Source organism: Dermacentor andersoni, chromosome 2, assembly GCF_023375885.2.
Source record: "Dermacentor andersoni chromosome 2, qqDerAnde1_hic_scaffold, whole genome shotgun sequence".
Classification (NCBI taxonomy): Eukaryota; Metazoa; Arthropoda; class Arachnida; order Ixodida; family Ixodidae; genus Dermacentor; species Dermacentor andersoni.
The window spans coordinates 26,591,170-26,607,851 of record NC_092815.1 but is presented as its reverse complement, the minus strand read 5'-3'; the positions used below and the strand labels follow the sequence as shown (position 1 = coordinate 26,607,851).

At 46.4% G+C, this 16,682-nt stretch overlaps 1 protein-coding gene across 2 annotated transcripts in view; it reads right to left on the bottom strand.

The window, feature by feature from the left end:
* mrj (DnaJ heat shock protein family (Hsp40) member B6 mrj) overlaps window positions 1–16,682 on the bottom strand; it is a 207,797-nt gene that overhangs the window by 132,898 nt on the left and 58,217 nt on the right. For both annotated transcript variants that reach the window (XM_055077329.2, XM_050189668.3), the window contains one exon: window positions 13,152–13,258. The gene's annotated coding sequence lies outside the window, so the exon portion shown is untranslated. The remainder of the gene's footprint in view (window positions 1–13,151; window positions 13,259–16,682) is intronic.

The window sequence follows — 16,682 nt, the reverse complement described above, 5'->3', positions numbered from 1 at the left end:
CACACCGCCCTCTTCGGGTCTCTTAACGGTACGTCTAACATTCTTCGTTCCATCGCTCTTTGTGCGGTCCTTAACTTGTTCTCAAGCATCTTTGTCAGACTCCAAATTTCTGCCCTATATGTTAACACCGGTACAATGCAGGGATTGTCCACCTTTCTTTTCAGTGATAGCGGTAAGCCCCAGCTGAGGATCCGAGGATCTTCGGTTAATTTCCTTCTCATAATCAGGGTCCCCTGTGAGTAATCAACCTAGATAAACGTACTCTTTCACAGACTCTAGAGGCTGATTGGCGATCCTTAACTCTTGTTCTCTTTCCAGGCTGTTGAACATTATATTTGCCTGCTGCATATTAATCTTCAACCCCGCTCTCACACTTTCTCTTTTAAAGTCCTCAGCGATTCGTTGTAATTGTTACATGACATGCAGTATATGGCGGCTTATATTTCCTCACCATTCTATCACTAATGTTGCTCATACGTACCTTGTCTTACGTTCTTGACAAAGTTATTCCCCGGAATTTTGAGAATGACAGCCCGCAAACAAATATCACGAACCAAAACACCGACAGTGCATGGCTTTCAAGTTAAATCTTCTCAGACTTAAGTATTAAAAGCGCGAAACAATAACAAAAACCTGAAAATGATGCAATTTCTTGGCGCAGCTGTTCACAACCTCCTGGATCGCGGCCCACGCAAGAGGCTGCGTTTCTACCAGAAAGCTCGCTTTCGTGCACAGCATTCGCCGCCAGCGTTTCCCGGTAAACATTACTGTCATACATAGCTGCAGTTGCCGGGAAGCGTGAGATGCAGTCGGGGATCTTTGAATGCTGTGTCGCGTTCCACCCTTAAAGGCGAAGCTTAAGCGTCCTCCAATTTTTCACGGGTGTTTCTAAGATTGACCGATGGTGCCACGGGGCAAAACTAGCGCCGCCGGAAACATCAAACACACCTCGAGTCGCAACACATTCGACGAAGGCGTGCAGCTCTTATACACATCTCGAACTACTGCACACTGCTTAGGAATGTGCGCCACCACTGCGCCATCACTGCTGTCGTTCCTGGAGATGTTGACACTAATCGGGAGAAATTGCCCTATGAAATAAACTGATGAACAATGAAACAGATGTTTCGATTAAAGCTGCAATCAAATAAACCTGCAATAAATCCTATAGAAGAAACAAACGATAGCTGAAAAGAAGTAGACATGGTCACGTAATTATACTTAAGTCATATTAATTTCGTTCACCGTTCACGGAAGCGCATACGTAGACCTGGGCCATACTGTGTAAGGATGTTTCTAATTTTCAGTTCGTTTTGTCCTTCGTCAATGCCTGAAATGACGTCACGTCTTCGTCATCACTGGTATCGGCCACTCGCTGAGACTGATCGCAAATGAACAGAATTCCTCATTGTAGCTGCGCGCTGCTCCCGTGTGGATGAAAATCATTCCTTTACATGAAACTGGCTCCGCGTAGCGGAGTTCTAACTGCATTTGCTGTACGAATATTTAAATCGAAGCTTTCATTGCCTACTAAATTTCCCGGGGTTTGCGGGACTGCCTGGTTGCTGTTGGGTCTGTCGGTATCTTGGCGTATATACTTGTGGTTTTATATACAAAAGTTATATGTGCGCCGAATGAAAGTACCAGCGAACTGGCTTAACCCTTGTATGCTGACCAAGTGTGCACACCGCTGTTCTTCGTAAATAATAATAATAATAATAATAATAATAATAATAATAATAATAATAATAATAATAATAATAATAATAATAATAATAATAATAATAATAATAATAATAATAATAATAATAATAATAATAAAAATAACAATAATAATAATAATAATAATAACTCCCTATGTAAGAACCGGACATGTAATGTTGGCTCACAGGCATCAAGCTCACAAGCACAAAGCACACCGAACTATTAATGGAATGGTGAATTATATTTAACAGACTCTTTCATTTACTCGATATTCTTTGATTTCGCCTTTCGGTACGTGCCGCTGGATGTGTGCCCGTTCGTGGCCAAATCCTCCACAATGGCGATATGTCCCACTGTGGCACAAGTGGTACATAATTTCTAAACGTGGCTTGATACGTGTCTCACTTTTCTATGCATGCACCTGTCATCGCCATTCTTCCCTCACCAAGTACGACGTAACGCGTTGCCTACACGTCCTTGTAACATCGCCGCGTATGCGGCTCGCGCTACGCATGCGCCTGAATTGCGTTTCGGCGTAGCTTGTGAACGATGCTGCAGCGCTCAAACGTAAGAATTGCATGACAACAACGTTGCGGCATTTGTGGCGGATAAGCATCCACATTCCATAAAATTACAGATTACGCAGGATGAACGGAAACACAATTGTACGCATCGCCGTTAACTGCATCACATTTAAGTAACCCTTTCACTAAAGTTTCGCATCACATATAGGCTCTAACCAGCGCGTTGGATCTGTTTCTCTTTTCTTCTTTCTTTTTTTTTCAGCAAAAACATGCCGTTACCTGCATAATAAGGTGACAATGGTGCGAAGGACACCTTAGCCGATCTTTTAATAAATCATTCGAATAGCAGGTGTTTTACAGCGATACCGAAAGTGGTGCGCAAAAAAAAATTTATATTTCTGTTGTTATTATTTTCCGCAACGAGCGAGGCCTACACCGAGGCTTCGACGTTGGGAAAAAATAAATGTAAGTTGGGCGGAAGCGAAAACTAAAGCTTATACAGAAAGACGATTACCTTGCTTTAGGCGATATTAATTGTGTCGCAACGCCTTTGCCGGAGGGGACGAGAGCGCCGCTTGGTGGGCGATGGCAGATAACCAAGAGGGATCGCCGCGCTCAAGGCGTGCGCCGAGGCAGCTGATCCATCACTTACTTCGCTATTTTTATCAGCGTAACCAAAGGAGTTACGCCAAACTGGCATCGAGGTCGACCTTCCAGCTGCAGGCAGAGAGATAGAATACAAAAAAGAAAATTCTGTCTTCACGCCCTGTCACCTCAGAGATGGCGGCAATGTCACACAGAGGTCCCTCAGCACGCGGTCCAACGCGAATACTTCGATAACTTGAAAAATGACCTGCGAGGGCACCAGCTGCGAGAGAAGGCCCCTAATTAAGCCGGTCATTGATCAGGTGGCCTAAGTGTGAAGGCACAGCGGAAGCGCATAATGTGGATACCTGTGCGGCGCACAAGAACTTGAATGTTCAGAAAAGAACAGTTATGCGTGAGAGAAAACGAAATGATAAACTCCGAAGGCAATCTAATATGCAAAGTTACTGCACTATGTAACAGTGTAGTTGTAGAATACGCCAGATTTAATATGCCGTCCTTTTATGTTTTCTAGTGGAAACAAGAAACCAGTCTGGTGTTTCCCACGTATACATATAGTGCACACCAATGCAGTCTTGTCCGGGCGGACCAGTGCTTGAATCCGTTGGATATGGTTTGACAAGCCGTATGTTGGATCATATCACAAGCTACATGGATGCTTTGTGCATAAAACTATACGCAGAAAATGAACTTTTACGTGGGCCGCAAATTGAATATGGTCTCTCTCTCTCTCTCTCTCTCTCTTTCGCTATAAAAATTGAACAGCAGCGCACATCAGCTGCCATGCATGCATATGCCTGCCAAGCGCCGCACTGGGATTGCGCTTCCTTTAGAAACCTCGAGCCAAATTGCGAAGCTTTTTGTTCGTATGCGCCCTTTGCCACTGGCCAACCGCCTTCGATAATAATATACGTATATATCAGCTCGATTTGCTGAAGTTTTCTCTCAAGAACAAGTCTATAGCTTACCAGCGTTTCCTTTTTTTGTGTGTGTGAATACGGGTCCTGGGTTTTTATCGGCCATTCCGCGTGGCAAGACGCAGTGAAGGATACACGAAAGCCCTTTCAGTTCCGTCCGATTTGCTCCGCGGCAAAGGCGAGTCGGCAACGAAGCTCCGCTAGCGCCTTGACGCCGGACCCAAGGGACCGGCGGACGTCACGTGACACCTGTGCCGTCCGACTGATGAGATCCGAATCTCGAAACCGCATGCGTGCTGCCGATGGCACGCTCTGCCGCAGCTATAGCGACAGAGAATGACCGCGACATGCCAGACAGCCTCCGTACTTATCTCGCACGCTGCCAGCGCGTATATAGCATAGTAGTACTCGTAGTACTATATAATACATGTTCTCAAACGAAACGAGGTCGGCGCACGAGGCGCATAGGTTTAAAAGCGGGTCGTCGAGCCGGCAATCGGCCTCGCATGTAGCCTGAGCATATTCGCGACGGCGTTTCTCGGATGAGCAGGTCGCGGTTCCGCGATGTGCGATTGCACGGCTGTGCTGCGCGCGAGTGTCATTAAAGGCAACGCGGCAATCGAAATGCGCGCGCGCGAGGCCGTATCGCGAGAGAGACCAAAGGCGTGATAATACACACACACACGGGCACCTTGCAAGCGAGGCGACGAGGCAACTGGTGCGGAACGCGGGAGGAAATGCATCGCGTATAGCCGCGTGAGCCGACGACGTGTGCGAGCGGCCAACGAGACCGATAGAAAAAGACAATTCCCGCCAATCCTGGGACGTGCGCGCGTCACGGTCGATGGGCCGGCGTCCAGTGGCACGGAGACGCGGTTTTCGGCGCTGGACCTATCGTCCTAAAATATCCCTGGAGCGTTCGACAGAGGCCGTAATAGAGCGTGAGGCGAAACCTTAAGGAAGCGACGAACCAAAAGAGTTACACGGCCGCTCGCCCTAGATTGTCAGACAATGAAATTTATTTATCGGATGTACAGACGGTCAAAAAAGATTACGGCACACGGGTTCCACGGCTATGCGAATTTCTGCTCTGTTAAGGCATGGCGCTTCTAATTAACGGATCACTGTATATAGGTCACAAGTACTGCTTCGTGCTGAAACTTTTGGTTAGGGACCATATGTTCCCAAGCTGCGGGAATTCAAGCTTCATGCGGATATCGTGTCCCCTGAACTTTTGTTGCTGGCTGTACTTGCGATTACGTGTATCTCTGAGAGCAATGGTACGGGAAGCACCCAAATTCGCATTCAAGAGGCAATGTAGTAGATCAGCGTGTACGTCGAACGTTTAAGTGTTCCACAATACAAGATATTCAGGCGAGGAATGCTTGGTATACACTTATATGGTAGAATTATGCTTGGTAGACGTATTCACCTGTCAGGTTAAAATTCTCCCGCTAATTCTGGGATCCCTCACATATTGCTCAGTGATGCGCTGGCGTTGGTTTATGCTGGTGGAGTCACGTGTTCTTGCTATTTCAGGAAGTAAAATATGCCTTATACAGGGCAATTAATAACTATGATTCAAGTGCGGCCACACAGGAAATTAAACTTATGCGGCGTTGCCGCTACGTATAGGGGAGATCTATATAGCTTTCAACCTCGTGTCACGTCTGCTGCTCGCCTCCCTTCTTCCTCGAATATTTTTACTCCAGTAATCATCGCACGACAGCTGCGCTTCTACAAACAATGGTCAGTGAACGAACGTGGCAGGGCACAGCCCTGTCCTGTATCTGACGGACGGACGTTGAAAACGGCTGCTTATCGAATTAATCCAAGGTCTTGGCTGCGACGAGCATGCCAGATAGTTTTCATCTGCATTAAAGAAATCATCTGTATTGAGAAAAGCGCTGCAATATTTCCGTATGTGAATTAGGCTGCATTTATATGTTTACGCCATCTCCGTTACTTATATTTTTTGAAAAGCTGATATTTTGAGTGCATTCATTTTCGGTGCATGGTCGGCATCAAAGCAGTTACGTGTGTAAAGAAGTGTTTGTACGCTGTTCCTGGAGTGTAAAGGGCCACAGCTACACCACCAAGCAGCCGATGTCAGTAGCCTCTGGTGGCTTCTTGTTTAATTATTTCACGCACATTACATCTGAAGCAGCATATGTCAGTCATATCGCTAGGCTAACATATCCATCTGTCATTAAAGTATACTTCTCTCTCTTCTCCTTTCTCGCAAAAAAAAAACAACAACAAAAACATAATTCAATAGCGGTTTCGGAAAGGTGGTCGCGTATGGACACTCCTATAAGAGAACTTCTGGCACCCGCCGTGGACGCATCAATTCTCGAATGACGGGGTCAAGGGTCTTCCACATTTAGGACCCCGGGCTGTCTCTGGCGCTCCCCGCGCTCCGCTTTGGTCGCACCGAGCCCGTCTTAGCCTCCGTTAATTCGAGCCCACCGCGAAGGGACGCTTCATCGGAGGTCGCCATCGGACGAAAGCACCGCCGAAGCAAAGGTCCGCAGGCCCGCCGGTGGGGTGTGTGCGTGTGGCGCGCCCAGTTGCCAGCTCCGAGAGCAGCGCGGTCGCAACGCGTCCCACACGCACCCGCAACCCTGATGGGCGCGGTCGACGAGGCGACACGCTGCATGCGGCACTGCAGCACGCGCATGCGCAGGACGCCTCGCCCTCAAGTGTCGCGAGCGACCACATCAGTGCCGTAAAAGGTTGCCTTAATGGCGCCGAGGACACTGCGTCCAAAGGCTTGAGCACCATTCGCAAATTTAGAAACATTTGCGAAATGCTTACAGCTCGCGTTTGACGTACGTTAGTCATTCTTTTAGAGTATAGGCGAACATGATCTGGGGGATGGGGAGAAGGATCATATAATTTTTTTTAAATAGCTACAGTGGGATGTAAAGGCTTGCAAATGCAGGCCGGCAGTTGCTCAGCTCGAGTGACTCCTTCTAATGTACGGGGTTGAACCTGCCGCCGGGTTAAACACAGCGTGAGCGTGAGAGATGAAGGCGAGTGTAAGGAGAAGAGGTACAACCCTACCACTTGAATAAGTTACCCCCCGTATGCCCACTGAACATACTACAGCAAGTACTTCAGGTGTTCCAATGCATTGATGGTATAGGTTCCGTGATCTTGACCAGCGGAGATTCTGTGTCTGTGCTTCCTTTCTGTCTCTCTCTATCTCTCTGTTTACTATCTTTACACATCCCCCTTTTCCCAGTGTAGCTAGAGTAGCAAACCAGATTTCGGTTCTGGTAAACTTCCCTGTCTTTCTCCTTTATTGTGTGTGTCTCCCCCCACTACATTGAGCGATTGATGTACCGGTGAAAGAGGAAAGTAATACAGAAACACACCTGTTTCTGTGACTATTTTGTAAAAGAATGCAAATAAGCGATGTATGGGAAAGCGCCTGAAAATGAGGCTATGGGTCAGAGCAAAATGTAGCCACGTTGCTGCGTCTACATGAGTATATGGCAGCAACTTGGAGGGTAGATAATCGCTGTACCGGCGATCGCGTCCTCCGAAATTCTAATTCAGCACAGCGCCAAGTTGGGCTAGTTGGCGGAAGTTCATGTTGTAATAAGGGGGCTACGGCGCTATAAAAACACGGACAACATAAGTAGAAGTTGACAGGACGCGCGCAGTCCTCAGTGGACAGGACACGCTACTCCTGCGCGCGTCCTGCACACTTCTACTTCTGTTGTCCGTGTTTTTATAGCGCCGTAGCCCCCTTATTACAAGAAGAATTCTAATTTGATCACGAGGCGAGGCGCAGGCGCACAGTGACGAGGACTGAGTCAGATTGCTTCGGTCACCTGCCAGCCATGCATGTGTTGGAACGGGTAAGTGAGATAGAGAAAAAAAATGGTGCATGCTGTACACGCTGTTCGCTTTGCTATCGAACGCTGAGGGGGACGATACTGCACACTACGCACGCACGAACACAGGAGAACGACGCAAAATAATCCACACCGAGTAACAAACTGCCAATGGTACGCTACGCACTAGGTATAAGGTTGTCTCAGTTTAATACTTGCTCATGCGGTCACACAGAAGCACATGCGTATACGCGAGTTATAGAGCTGACTGCAAAACGTTTTTGGAGCACAGGAGCAGCGCAAGAATCAATTTTCCTCGCGGATTGTCCACTCAGCCGGAAATTAGAAACGTCCTAGCCGTACGGAGAAACATCATCATAAATTTTCAATTACAGAATATACAGAGGCATTGACTACGACAAAATTACGTTTTTCTCAAGAACTTCACGCTTTGAACACAACTGTGGCTAGGAGTACTAGGCTTGGGAGCGGGATAGTTGGTAGGGTAGCAAACTGGAGGAGTACAAATGTCGTGTACAGATTAGGAGTAAAGATGTCGTATTCGTGGACTCGCGTGAAATAATAATAATAAAAATATATATTGCTGTTTCATTTTTCTAGCCGCTCCTATATATACCATGTACGATTCGCTCTTGTGTAAAAAGGAATGATCGTATGTTTCTATAGCTCAGCTGTAAAGCTAATCGTCGCATTATTGATGCTCTACAGGTGGTTAGTGCCTAGTCAAGCTACGTACGTGCAGCCTTTTCCTCTGGCTACCTATTTTCGTTATAACATTGTATGCTGTTTACTGTAAAAATTCACTTTACAACTGATTTAAAATTTTATTTTTTAATATGATACACAAGCATAACAAAAAGACGCAGATTCATGAATCAAACAGACATATGCTAGTAAAGCAATACTTCTTTTTCCCCGATGTTTATTCTGCGCGATCGAGTACCTCCGTCAAGTGCGCGTTGCGTTCTTCATCACTGTTTGAAGTCATTCGATATTCTTTCTTTGATCTTTTAAGGTACGCCACGCGGAGGGAGTTGTTCGCGGACTTAATTTTAATCATTATCTAGTAAGACCACACTCGCTGGTATGTGCCGGTGACACCCGCATCGCTAAGCTTCCAAGGAAAGTTACTTACACTCGACACCAAGGGCGAACCGCCTGTAATAAATAACGCGTGCGCCATCATGCATGCCCCAGCGCCTGTCTCAGTTTTGTTTCCTCTTTACGCACGCTAACGCAATTCTCCCGCGATGTTCCACCCGTAATCAAAGACAAGAACAAAAGCGCGACAGAAATGAGATGAAACTTTCCCGCCTCTGCTCACTGGTTCTCGGAGGTGCGAGGAAGACACGCGCCGAGATGGGTGCGCGCGCGCCGCTCTTCGCCGGAGCGGAATCTTCGCGCCAGCGTGCAAGGTCCCCAAAAACAAGCGAAGCCCGATGCTGAGTCGGGGAAAGAAAAGAAAGGCGAAGCGCGCGCTTCGCCGGAGGCCGAGGACGAAGGGCGTCGGAGAGGCGTTTCCGCAGGCCGCCACGGTGTCTAACGCGAGCGGGCGATGAGCACAGCGCAAGGCCGGCCGCGAGTTTCGGCTAGCGCGCTACAGTGCCGCCGCCGCGCATCGTCGTCCCTCGCTCGCGCTTGCCGTGGCGGCGGCCGCGCGCGAAATTTTTAGCCCCGCTCCGGCGATGTGGCCGCCCCAGAATAGAGCAGCGCCGGGCTTGCGCCTCCAGCGTCCCTCTTCCTCCTCCGTCGCCCCTCGCGCAGAACTGCGCTGCTTCCCCAGGTTGCTTTTAGGTTTTGTACTGCTTACGACGGGGTATGCACTTTGACGCGCTCGCTACTTGGTAAAGGCTTTTGGCAGCAGACACCGGCAAGCGCGGAACAAGCGTGCGGGAGGCAGCTGCGACTTGGGGGAGCGTCTTCTAAGTCGGCGGCGAAGATGCAGACACCCTTCACACCCTGGCGTGCGCTCCGTGCCAGGCGAGCATATATAATGAGGTGTAGAGCAGATGATGACGTCACGACACTCTGGAATGAGCGAGGCGCTCGGTCCTGGACAAAGGGCTTCATTCACTACAGATCAAGTCTTTCAGCAACGGGAGGACGTAACTACGCATAAATGCACTTCTCAAAATGTATACGCCATCGTCGCGATAAGATGAAGGCGTGAAGTACGCGAAGTGTGAAGTACGCGAAGTGTGTGTACTCAGTTATGGGTGTTTCGCCTGTGCCGTTGTACTGTTATATCCTCTGTTGTGTCTCTGTAAGAATGCCTGGCCTGCCTTTGACATCAGTGAGGTTGATGAAACCTTAGTTATGCGCCAGCTCTGATATCGCCAGGCCGGGAAAAAAGACATTGCCCATGTGAAAACTAATATTATATATTTTGCGGCGTCCTTGCGCTGATTCGAGTCTTTCGTAACAACGCCGCTATTAGACGTCCAGTGTAATCTGTTTGTCAACTATGAATTAATTCATTCATCCATTCCCGCCTAAACCACCTAAAAAAGTTACCTGCATGATAAATAACAAACGGCTTTTTTCAGGAGGTGCTAAATCTGATAGTAAAGTTATTAATCAAGTTGTACCACAAGGCTCCATACTAGGTCCCTTACTATTCTCCATTTATATTATTGACTTAACCACATGTATTAAATCTGCACATTGAGTACTAAACGCAGACGATACTACCATCTCCTTGTGTAACAAATCTTTAACTACCTTATCCCTTACACTAAACAAAGAGCTTGAACAGATTGTTGCGCATGATGTTTTCCAATTATTTAATTATCAGTTCTACCAAACTCAATGATTTTCCGAACCAGCAAAGAATACTACCCAGCATGCCTGAGATAACTCTGAATGATCATCACATTCCCGTCTCCGACTGTATCATTTTTGGACATCAAATTAGATTCTAACCTACAGTTTTCTCAACACGTAGTCTTCATTAAACAAAAGTGTACCTTCAGTATTAGAGTAGTAATCAAATCAAGAGCACATTTTTCCAAAGACGCGTTATTGCGTTATACTTTGCTTTCATTCCACAGCCACATGAATTACGGCATAGTTTCCTGGGGAAATACATATTACTGTCACGTCTCGTCTATTCAGCCCTTACAAAACCAAGCAATACGCGTTATCACTAACGGCGGTTTTTCTCGCGAATGCTACTCTGTTACTTCATGAAAACAATATCATTATTGTGACAAGCTTGCTCAACTATTATCTTAAGATTCTGTTTTATATGTTACTTACTAAACTGCTTTCAAACAAGTTCATTGATTTCAGCTATCTCATTACTAAGAATAACACCAGATTCGCACGTAACTCCAATTCTCCACTGCCTATGGTTCATTCTAACTATGCAAAAATAACATCGTCATTCACGGCTATAAAACTATGGAATGGTTTAGCCAACACCAGTAAATCTTGATCATCATTTCATGCATATAAATATGCCTTTCAGTTTTTTTACATGTATAACGAAGTTTACATCGTTAATTGCTACCTTTGCCATTTGTATTTATTGACAGTACTTTTATGTACTATAGCACGCACATAAACTGTATTACAGCGTATACTGACAATTGTATTTCACTTATTTAATTTTTCTATGTTGTATTTTACACGATTGTGTTTGTTTATATTACGTAGCTTGCTTTTCTTTCATACGTATCTACATTGTTATCCTTAACCGAGGGTAATGTTGCAGTCTTTGGTATCCTCGTCTGTATATTATCTCTAACCCATTCACTGTATTAAATAATAATAAACTGAAACTAATAACCTAACCGAAAGTATTATTGGAGACAGCACTCGTCGCATCATACGTGCTTACATGCATTGTCATCGCAACCACCAAATGAACAGCTCGGTGTATCACACCGTCGTCCTTTCTGGAGACGCCGAATCCAGCAACCTTACAAATAGCATGCCCTGTTGCGTTTGTTACTAACACTTGCCAACTTTCGACAGCGCAGTGCCAGCAAGTGTGCAGATGCTGCTGTAACGCAGCATTGTGCTGAATGCCGAATAAAACCCGTGAAGCAAGGAGGGGCTTTAGCGACGACGACGGCGACGAATTAAAAGGGGACAACGGCGTCTGTTGCACGCCTCGACCGTGAAAGCATAACACCGGGCACACGTGCACGCAAGTCGTGGATTCACCATTCCACAAATTTCTTAGACACGGCCGAATAAAACGTTTCCTCGAAAACCGCGCAGGCTTATTATGCGAACAAAAATTCAAAGCGGGAACGAAACGTGGAAACATGTTTCCGCGTTGGTGCTTCTCTCTTCGTGGCCTTTTTATTTTTTTTCCCCCTTTTGTTTCATGTGTCCAACTTTTTAATGTACTGCGTTGCACGAAGCCCGAAAATAGGCACGATGAAATGCACGTTAACTGACTTGGATGAGGCAAGCCAAGAGAACGCACCTCGACAACGACACCCCATGTAAAGAAACACCTCGACGGCGTAGACGGGAGCAGATTTGATATACGCGTGCCATTATAAACATCTCGGCTCCCCTCCCCCGCTTTTCGTCTTAAGTTTCCCAGGTCCCGAGATGAAGCCCAGAGATTTAAGAGTTTTACGAGTCTCATGTTGTACCGTGAACCAGCCGGACACGTTTCAAATTACGATAAAAACTGAAGGGTATCCTTAAACCTGCGTTCTATATATATAGTTACTCTATTGAACTACGAATATTTTCGGAATTCGCTTATCCTAGGGCAACATTCCAACTGCTTATGCAATCATTTTAGGTTTACTCACTGCACTTCATAAGCTACAGTAGGAGATCGGAGAAAATAGGGGAAAACGAATGAAGCAGTGCCCTAAAAAAACAATAGCATTTACTGGACCTAACAAATTTGCGCGCGTGTGTGTGTGTGCGTGTGCGCGCGCGCGCGTCCGCGATCAAAAAGAGACCACAGCGTCATCATTCTATTTAATAAAGGTCATCAATCAATTATATTTATCTGAACAAAATCTACAGGCCGAACTTTGTGACCGATTATTCGTCACTACAGATAATATGTTGTCGTCGTTCAATAACAGGAGGTGTGTCGCATTCATTCAGAACTGTCGTATTGATTAGTTACCCTTTACTTTGTTGTCTGGACGACAAGCATGTCACAAAGCTGCATTTCTTAAGTAACGATAGTGTCGCCTCCCTCAATATGTCGGAAAGCGCCAAGAATAATTACTTTTGCACACGATTTACGAATGCCCTGTCCTTAAGGCGCCTTCTGAGACAAACTAAAACTCGACATGATCCAATTCAGACCCTCAAGGAAAGCGCTCTATATGAGTCCAGATATACGGAGCACGTTGTGGTAACAAGGTTACCGCACGCGCACACTATGCTTACGTTCGTTTTCTTTTCTTTTTTTTTTTTGGACAGTGTAGATATGTGTAAGTTTAATACGCTAAAGCGGGGCTCTCTGGTTTTGTGTGCATATCTATAGCGCCGCCACACGGATGATATTCGTTTACTGTATGTACACATATTACAAAGCGTGAACTCACGTGTCGAAGGCTCGCAGGTAACGCAGGTAGCGTGGATCTCTCCCCGGGTCAAAATACGGCGGCTCGGATCCGTCAGAAATGGCAGCTCGCCACAGATCACGCGGGACCTGTAAGAAAAAGTCAACGCGTTCAAGTCCGCGCTACAATCTATAGGGGAGGGGGAGAGAACGAGAGTAAAGAAGAAAAGAATAGAAAATAAAATGCAAGCTCGCGAGCACGGGATACGCATTTACAATGGTTTAGAATGACAGCGATTTTTTCAAGGTGTTATTCCGCACTGTGTTCACTGCCGTGTCGTCACTGTTGTGACATATAAATAGATTATAGCCATAATTTAGATCAATCATTTCCCAGGGTCTGTTTCTTCAGATACATACACGTACGCACCCCTTTCAGAAACTTTCTCTGGAAGCATAGCGTGCAGAAAAACGAACCACAAAGACCAGACAGGACGAGCGCTAACTTTCAACACAGAGTTTATTGCGGAACAGGAGCGTATATACGCAACTGATTCTGCCATGGGAAAGAAGGACAAAAGTTTGACAAAAAAGCGCCACGTGCCTTCATGCCATGAATTCAAGCTCTGTTGATGATAATGCCACAGACGGTCTGCTGACGCATATATCACCTGCCCGTGCAATCTCGGATGCTTTCTTGATTTCCCTTGTCAGGTCATTGCGGTGCCGATACAAAATGACCGTCTTATCTAGCAAAGGATGGCAAGGTGGTTGAGCAACGCACTTTTTACAATGGGCCGCCAGATGACCGTCTGTGGAAATATTGCCCACTTTATTACTGTGCTCTTGGAGACGCACATTCAAACATCTGCCTGTTTGACCAATGTAGAATCTTCCACACGAGAGTGGAAGATTATCATCAACAGAGCTTGAATTCATGGCATGACGGCATGTGGCGCTTTTTTTGTCCAACTTTTGTCCTTCTTTCCCTTGGCAAAATCAGTTGCGTATATATGCTCCTGTTCCGCAATAAACGCTGTGTTGAAAGTTAGCGCTCGTCCTGTCTGGTCTTTGTGGTTCGTTTTTCTGCGCGCTATGCTTCCAGTGTAACCATGTTTTACCAACCAGCCCAAGCCTATACTCTTCAGAAACTTTCTGACAGCGATAAGCTAATATAAAGATAAAGGAACGACTAAATGAGAAATATAGCGCGCATATATATAACACTCCAAAACAGGGCTTGAATGTTTAAAATCTACGGCGCTTTCCTGAAAAAAATTGGGGCGACCACATCGAAAGTGTCTCACGCGTACCGTGGTCGCTGCGTCGCTATGTCTATTTCAGTGGGTGAATAATGCCCACTGTGTAACGCCTCACGTCAGGGTGATATCGGCGTTTGTCTGCAGTCGTGTGGTTTATTGACGTGTGGTTAACCTCCATCGTGGGTATATGTGAGATTCGGGCAGCGGAAGCTCGGGACGGCCACTGCGCCGGCTCGCTGCCATGATATTTACTGCAATGTCACAAATGAACAAATTTACGGTATAGTATTCGGTCAATCGCCTGTGTACATCATCATCTGTACGTCTATAATTTTTCAAATCATTGGCGTCCCCTTTCTTATGGATTAGGATTATGTTAGCGTTCTTCCAGGATTCCGGTGCGCTCGAGGTCATGAGGCATTGCGTATACAGGGTGGCCAGTTTTTCTATAACAATCTGCCCACCATCCTTCAACAAATCTGCTGTTACCTGATCCTCCCCAGCTGCCTTCCCCCTTTGCATAGCTCCCAGGGCTTTCTTTACTTCTTCCGGCGTTACTTGTGGGATATCAAATTCCTCTAGACTATTCTCTCTTCCATTATCGTCGTGAGTGCCACTGGTATTGTATAAATTTCTATAGAACTCCTCAGCCACTTGAACTATTTCATCCATATTAGTAATGATATTGCCGGCTTTGTCTCTTAACGCATACATCTGATTCTTGCCTATTCCTAGATTCTTCTTCACTGCTTTTAGGCTTCCTCCATTCCTGAGAGCATGTTCAATTCTGTCCATATTATACTTCCTTATGTCAGCTGTATTACGCTTGTTGATTAACTTGGAAAGTTCTGCCAGTTATATTCTAGCTGTAGGTTTAGAGGCTTTCATGCATTGGCGTTTCTTAATCAGATCTTTCGTCTCCTGCGGTAGCTTACTAGTATCCTATCTAACGAAGTTACCACCGACTTCTATTGCACACTCCTTAATGATGCCCATAAGATTGGCGTTCATTGCTTCAACACTAAGGCCCTCTTCCATGAGTTAAAGCCGAATATCTGTTCTGTAGCTTGATCCGGAATTCCTCTACTTTCCCTCTTGCCGCTATAACTCATTGATCGGCTTCTTATATACCAGTTTCTTCCGTGCCACCTCAAGTCTATGCTAATTCGAGTTCTTACCGTCCTATGGTCACTGCAGCGCACCTTGCCGAGCATGTCCACATCTTGTGTGATGCCAGGGTTAGCGCAGAGTGTAAGGTCTATATCATTTCTGGTCTCGCCATTTGGCTCCTCCACGTCCAGTTTGGCTATCCCGCTTGCGGAAGAAGGTATTCATTATCCGCATATTATTCTGTTCTGCAAACTCTACTACTAACTCTCCCCTGCTATTCCTAGAACCTATGCCATATTCCCCCACTGACTAGTCTCCAGCCTGCTTCTTGCTTACCGTGGTATTGAAGTCGCCCATCAGTATAGTGTATCTTGTTTTGACTTTACCCATCGCCGATTCCACGTCTTCATAGAAGCTTTCGACTTACTGGTCATCATGACTGGATGTAGGGGCGTAGGCCTGTACGACCTTTAATTTGTACCTCTTATTAAGTTTCACAACAAGACCTGCCACCCTCTCGTTAATGCTATAGAATTCCTGTATGTTACCAGCTATATCCTTGTTAATCAGGAATCCGACTCCTAGTTCTCGTCTCTCCGCTAAGCCCCGGTAGCACAGGATCTGCCCACTTTTTAGCACTGTATACAATCCTTACTATGCGGGATCGAATCCCGGCCACGGCGGCCGCATTTCTATGGCGGCGAAATGCGAAAACACCCGTGGTACTTAGATTTAGGTGCACGTTAAAGAACCCCAGGTGGTCAAAATTTCCAAAGTCCTCCACTATGGCGTGCCTCATAATCAGAAAGTGGTTTTGGCACGTAAAACCTCATAATTTTAATCCTTACTATTAGAATACGCGGTGCGTTCCCGACCGCATATGCGTCGACTGCACTGCGGTTTCTCGGCCACTGCAGTGCGTCGTCATCCCCTGCATGCGCCAGCACTTGCACGCACGGAACGCGAATCACGTTCGCCCTCCGCCCGGCCTCGTCTTTATCTCGTTTCATAACGATGCGCACAACGACCTCCGGCTGTCAATCCGCTTATGAAAAGCGCAAGGTCGCTGCGCCTTGTTCGTCAGCCACAAGGGGCCACATATATCCCGCCCCTGCGCGTTGACCACGAACTCTTCCACGTAGGGGGTCTAATTGATGAGGACGGGAAATGTGCGGCACAATAGTTTTAATCACGTCAATGAC